Here is a 7,280-nt window from a genome sequence, read left to right as displayed (position 1 = left end):
TGACTGCACCGTTTTGCACTCCTAGTAATGAATCAGAGTTCCTGTTGCTCCATGTCCTTACCAATGTTCTGGATTTTGGCCATTCTAATAGCTGTGTAGTGGTATCTCATTGTTGTTTTAATTTGCATTTCCCTAATGACATATTACATGGGGTATCTTTTTGTATACTTATTTTCCATCTGCATATCTTTAGTGAAGTGTCTGTTCAGGGCTTTTGCCCATTTTTTGACTGGGTTCTTCATTTTCTTATTGCTGAGTTTTAAGAGTTCTTTGTATATGTTGAATAGCAGTCATTTATCAGGTATGTCTTTCACAAGTATTCTCTCCCAGTCTGTGGTTTGTCTTCTCATTATCTTGACAGTGCCTTTTGCACAGCAGAAGTTTTTAATTTTAATGAAGCCCAGCTTATCATTTCTTTCACAGGTCATGCCTTTGGTGTTGTATCTAAAAAGTCATTGCCATACTGAAGATCATCCAGGTATTCTCCTATGTTATCTCCTAGGAGTTTTATAGTTTTGTGTTTTACATTTTGATCTGTGATCCATTTTGAGTTAATTTTTGTGAAGGGTGTAAGGTCTGTGTCTAGATTCATTGTTTTACACGTGATGTCCAGTTGTTTTAGCATCATTTGTTGCAAAGACCATTTTTGCTCCATTGTATTGCCTTTGCTCCTTTGTCAAAGATCAGTTGACTATATTTATGTGGGTATATTTCTGGGCTCCTTTTTCTGTTTCATTGATCTATTCATCTATTCTTTCCCCAAGACAACTACAGTAGCTTATACTCTTGTAGTCAGGTAGTGTTAGTCTTCTGACTTTGGGCTTCTCCTTCAATATTGTGCTGGCTATTCTGTGTTTTTTGCCTCTCCAAATAAACTTTAGAATCAATTTGTAGATATCCACAAAACAACTTACTGAGATTGTGATTGGGATTGCATTGAATATATAGATCAAGTTGGGAAGAACTAACATCTTGACAATATTGAATCTTCCTACTCAGAACATGGAATATCTCTCCGTTTCTTTAGTTCTTTGATTTCATTCATCAGAGTTTTGTAGTTTTCTTCATATAGATATTTTACATATTTTGTTAGATTTATACCTTAGTACTTATTTTATTTGGGTGCTAATATAAATGGTATTGTTTTTAATTTCAACTTCTACTTGTTCATTGCCAATATCTATGAAAACAACTGATTTTTGTATATTAACCTAATATCCTGCCATCATGCTGTAATCACCTATTAATTCCAGGAAGTTTTGTCGTTGTTGTTGATTCTTTTGGATTTTCTATATAGATAGTCATTGTCATCTATGAATAAAAAAAAAATTCCTCCTCCCTGATCAGTATACCTTTTATCTTCTTTTCTTGTCTTACTGCATTAGCTAGGACTTCCAGTGTGATATTGAAAAAGAGTAGTGAGAGGGTACATCCTTGCCTTATTTCTGATCTTAGTGGGCAATCTAGTTTCTCACAATTAGGTATGATGTAAGCTGTGGATTTTTGTAAATGCTGTTTAACAAGTAAGGAAAGTCTCCTCTAGTCCTATTTCACCGAGAATTTTTATCATGAACGGGTGTTGGATTTTGTCAAATTCTTTTTCTGCATCTATTAATATGATCATGTGATTTTTCCTCTTCAACCTGTTAATATGATGGTCTACATTAATTGATATTTGAATGTTGAACCAGTCTTGCATATCTGGGATAAAATTCCACTTGGTTGTGGCGTATAATTCTTTTTATACCTGTTGGACTCAATTTGCTAATATTTTTGTTGAGGATTTTTGCATCTATGTTCATGAGAGATATTGGTCCGTAGTTTTCTTGTAATGTCTTTGTCAGGTTTTGGTATTAGGGTAACGTTGGCCTCATGGAATGAACTAGGAAGTATTCCCTCTGCCTCTGTCTTCTGAAAGAGACTATAGAGAACTGACATAGTTTCTTCTTTAAACGTCTGGTGGAAATCACCAGTGAACCCATCTGAGCCTGATGCTTTCTATTTTGGAAGGTTATTATTTATTGATTAAGTTTCATTATCAATATAGGCCTATTCAGATTGTCTGTTTCTATTTTGTATACCATAAAATTATCATAGGAACAAGGGAAAAATCAAAAAAATTTTGGAGGGGAAGTCCCTGGTTGTCCAGTGGTTAGGACTTGGCGCTTTCACTTTCGAGGGCCCAGGTTCAATCCCTGGTTGGGAAACTAAGATCCCACAAGCCACGCAATGCAGCCAAAAAAAATTTTGTTTTTTTGGACAAACAAAAACTGAAATCATTAACTGTCAACAAACCCTACTCTAGGAAGGAAAATAATGCTAGGAGGAAAGTCTGAGATGTAAGATGGAATGGTGAGAGACGAAAAATGAAAAATCTAAACAAACACTGATTATGAAAAGAAAATGCCTAATTTGGATAGTAAACAAGTAGACTAGATCTAAAATATTGAATAAAAATAGCATTTAAGATGGGAGCTGGTGATTGGTATTAAGTGTTTTAAGGATAGAGGTATTGATTGCCTTTAGACTAAGTATGCATGTTAAGAATAGTGGTAACCACTCAATGGATATAAATAGAATGCAGGCACTTCAAAACCCTTAGAGGAGAAAACAATTAAAAAGTCCTTAGTCAATACAAAAGAAGGAAGGAACAGATAAAAAAGAATTGGAGAATATGTTGAAAAGTTAGGCAGGGCCCTTACAAGGCCCTTTATGCTGTATTAGTCAGAGTTATCCAGAGAAACAGAACCAATAGGATATATAGAGATTTAGATTTATTATAAGAAATTAGCTCATATGATTATGGAGGCTGGGAAGTCTTAAATCTGCAGTATAGGCCAGCAGGCTCAAGACCCAGAAGAGCTGATGGTGTAGATGAAGTCTGAAGGCATGCTGCTAGAAGATTCTCTTTTGCTTGGGGAGGCTGGTATTTTTGTTCTATGCACATCTTCAACTGATTAGATAAGACCCACTGACATTATGGAGGGCAATCTGCTTACTCAGAGGTCATTGGTTTACATTTTAATCTCATCCAAAAACACCCTCCAAATTGACACATAAAATTAACATATACCAAGAGTAAGGAATTTTGATTTTATTTTAACTGAGATAGGGGGCCATTGGAAGATTTTAAAATGGGACTGATGAACCTGATTTATGTATTTTAAGAGTATCCAGGTACTAGATGAAAAGTAGATCCTAGAGGGACATGAGTAGAGGTACAGAGACTAGGTGAAATCAGTGCAAAACATGAGAAAAGTCCAGACTCATGGTATACTTTGGAGGTAGTTCTCTTTGACAGGGCTTGTTGAGAGAGTGGATGTTGGGAGTGAGGGAAGGAATGTGATCAAGGTTAATCCCTAGGTGTGAGGCCAAATCAACTGAGTATACAGTATTACCATTAACTGATCTGGTGGAAAACTGGAGGAAGAGAGGTTGGGTGGATAACAGGTATGGGGTGGACATATTGAATTTGAGATGTCAACTAGATAACCAAGTAAAGATATACAGTAGGCAATTATAGTTAAGAGTCTGGAGTTCAGAGGTGAGAAAAGAACTTGAGATATTAATATTTGAGTTATCAGGGTATAGACTATAAATTGTTGTAAGTAAAATCACTTACAGAGTGAATATTGATAAAGAGGGAGTTTTTCTCTTTCTCCACCAAATCCATTGTCCACCCTTGTCTCCATCTTTGGCCCTGGGAGGTTGCAAGGACTTCATCAGCAGAGCCCAGCACATACCAGCTTCTGGGTGGACTGGGTCAATGGAGAACTTGGCAGGAGTTTGAAGGAAGGAGAGGGCCATGATCAGCTGGCAACTGAAGGTTGGTGAAAGCCCTTTGCCATTACAAAGGGCATCAGAAAACATCTTTGTAGGCTATGATAGCTGACTGATAACTGTAGCTGGAAGAAATTATAGTCCAAGGCTCATTATGACTGAAAGGGATTTGAAGGGGAACAGAAAGGCAACTGACAATGTTCAATGCCAATGGGGCATTTTCTAGGGACTATAAAGCACTTTATAGGGATTTTATAGCACTAATTCAGTAGTGCTCCAGTTTCTAGGCTCCATATCTCCTGCAGTACACAGGGGTGGTGTGTATCTGTTTATATTTTTATCTCTTATCCTAGACTGGGAGAGTTCCTTGTAAATATGCACATGCCTGTATAGGTTAAGCAGATTTCAACATGCCTGGCTCACAGGTTTGGGGAATATATGTGTTCCTTAAGCCTTGGAATGACTTTCACCTCCTGGTTAGAATCTCAATTTTGAAAGGTCCATTAAATTCAGATGTTACCCTTCTAAGTATTATTCCCAGAACCACCCATAATTAAGGGCCCTCAGGCTTTGTAGATATACCTCTACTCAGGCCTTCATTTGTAAAAGCAAAACAAAAAGACCAAAAAAGATAAAACAAAAAAAATCACCCACAATGAGACTGAGGCATACATATATAAAATATATCTCTCACTTTTTCCCTGTTCTTGAACTCCTTCTCCTTCACCAATGAATTTATGAAAACTTTTAATAAATGCACTGAGAATAAAATGAAATATATAATAAAACTGAAAATGTTTTTGAAAAACCATAGTATTTATTACTTTGAGTTTTGAAGAATTTAAAACCACAGCTCACAACATATCCCGAAATTAATTCTTGGCGGCTTAAAGAATTAAATATAAACACACACACACACACACACGAAGAAAACAAAATAGAATATTTATTAAATCTCTGAAGATGGAAAAACTTCCAGAGCTTAGAAAAGTATTCAATATCATAAGAGGAGGATGAACAGCTCTTACTTTGATACCTAAAAAATAGGACTTATTTACTGTGTATATTACATAAAGAATTCATGCAAAACAATTTAAAAATACCCAATGAGTAAGAGCAAAGGGCATGAAATAATAATTCACAAAAGAAGAAATGCAACTGATGACCAACATATGTAATAATGTTCAATATCACTATTAATTCAAGTTAAAGTAACAAGGTTCTGCTTTCCACCCATTTATTCTTATGGGTCTCAATTCCTGTTACTAAGCTGCCTTCCAAATAGCAATTCACTGTGTTCCCAGGAGTGTCCAAGAGCACCACTTTTATTACTATCATTTAGTATCATCATCTTATTTTTTTAAAATTCATATCCTTTCACCCTGTACTTTTGTTTCCCAGAATTTATATCAGGCTAATTATCCCAAATATGGTGAAAAAAGTTTCATTACAGCATTTTAAAATATAGTACAACAGTACATAGTCCAGCAATAGGAATGGTCAAATATAGTATATCCACTTGATGTATCTGAGTGTTAATTGGAAAGGAAGTGCAAAATCCTTTGCCTACTTTTCCATATTTCATTGACTGTAATTATATTACTTTTTATCTTAGGGTCTGTCAAATGGGCACTACCTCTCCTTCCTGGGTGAAATTATGTGTTCTTTTAGTTGTAGTAAATATGACATCTAGACAAGCTATGTAAGAGGCACAGGCTGCTTGAGCACTCTCCCTGACCCTTGGATGGGCATTGCCTCAGCCTCTTCCTGAAGTCGTCGGGTGGCATCCTTGAGCATGGGGGTAATGAGCCCCAGTGAGCATCGAGGGCTGGCCACCCACTCTCTTACTGCTTCACTCAGGGAAGAAATTCACGGTCCCTTGACACCCAGTCAGAATATTCTTTCATCGTATTCAGGACACCAGTTGATGGATTATTTATAATAATATGCAAGCATAGTTTCTAAACAAAAGATTTCAATAACAGGTTTTTAAATGATGCATGTTCTCCTTTCTCATTGGAGAAATGTCATTCTCCCTTCCTAGGGACACAGACCTCTTGACCTAACTTGCTAAAGAAAACACAACTTGCAACCATTACAGGTGGGGTGTGAATGCATGTAGGGGGTGGGGCTAGGGAGTCTTGGGTTCAACGGAAAAAATTTTCCTGAGTCTTCTGTAATATTTTTATATTCTAAAGTACACGCACACGCACATGCACATGCATGCACGAGTGCCCAAAGGACTCTGGCCAATGAAATGCCCCAAGAATACTGACACCATTATGGTGGTTTCCAAGATGGACTTACAGTGTAGGAGGTGGTAAAGGAAGAGCAAGTTTCTGGAGTTAGTCTGATCAGGGTCTGAATCTGGATTCTACTACTTATGTGATCTTGGGTAAGAAACTCTTCTCGTGTGTATTAATACAATGTGTAAGAATTTAATGAGATAGTGTATGTAAAGCCAGTAGCACACAGCAAACAGCCTGGAATGGTAGCCCTGTCTGTGGTTATTCTAAATAGAGTCCTACATGTAATGAACTGTAATTTGCATGCGAGTGTTAGGGACCTGGAATGTCCAGAGCTATAAGCTGCTCTGGAAATTTGATTCCCCACTCCCTACCCAATGCTCCTACCTGCTGCACTCTATTAAATAGATTTACTTGAAAGAAGAGACTCTGTGGAGACAGGGATGAAAAGGGAGCCATGGCATTTGGTCCCTTGCTCAGCTCAGGGATTAAGTTTCTCCCTCCTCAGGAGAGAGGGAGCATTCATCCCACTTCTGTGTAGAACTCAGCAGCTCCAGAACAATGATGGATGAGATTTCTCACACCCTTGGGTTTGTACAGTTCTCAGAGCGAAGCCATATTAGAGAACAAGATCCCCAGAAGATGGCAGATATCCAGTGGGTGTGGACTTGCTCTGGAGCCTATGAGATACTCCCTGCCTCTCAAGAGATACCTGGGGGTACTTTGCATGACTACTGCCCTTCATAAAGGTGAGGGAGCTGAAGCAATAAAGTTTGGGTTTAATTGCTGAAGGAAACTTCTTATACCCATAGAAGAAAACACAATGGCTGAGGAGGCCTGTGGACATGTTAAGAACACTATGGGAAGATGGTAAATTAGCAGTATTCAGCACTGGGAAGAGAAGAGTGAGTGGCACCTTAACGTTGCTGGTAAAACTTGGTAGCTACTGACAGCTCCCAGTCTCCTGAAAAAATAATGATTCACCTACGGGTATATCAGTAACTCTTCAAAGACTTTTGGGGTTTATCCTAACTTTGACAATAGGCTTCTAGCTTTTGTTTAAAACTTGTTTTATTATTAAATATATCATATAAAATATATATAAAACAGGCTTCTAGTTTTTAATTAACTTTGTTGAAATTGTAGGTATCAAAGACAACATGAATGAATCTGAAGAGCATTATGCTAAATGAAATAAGCCAGACAGAGAAAGACAAATACTGTATGGTATCATTTATATGTGGAATCTAAAAA

This window comes from Balaenoptera acutorostrata, chromosome 14 (assembly GCF_949987535.1).
Source record: "Balaenoptera acutorostrata chromosome 14, mBalAcu1.1, whole genome shotgun sequence".
In the NCBI taxonomy this organism is placed as follows: domain Eukaryota; kingdom Metazoa; phylum Chordata; class Mammalia; order Artiodactyla; family Balaenopteridae; genus Balaenoptera; species Balaenoptera acutorostrata.
Note: the sequence above shows the minus strand (reverse complement) of the source record.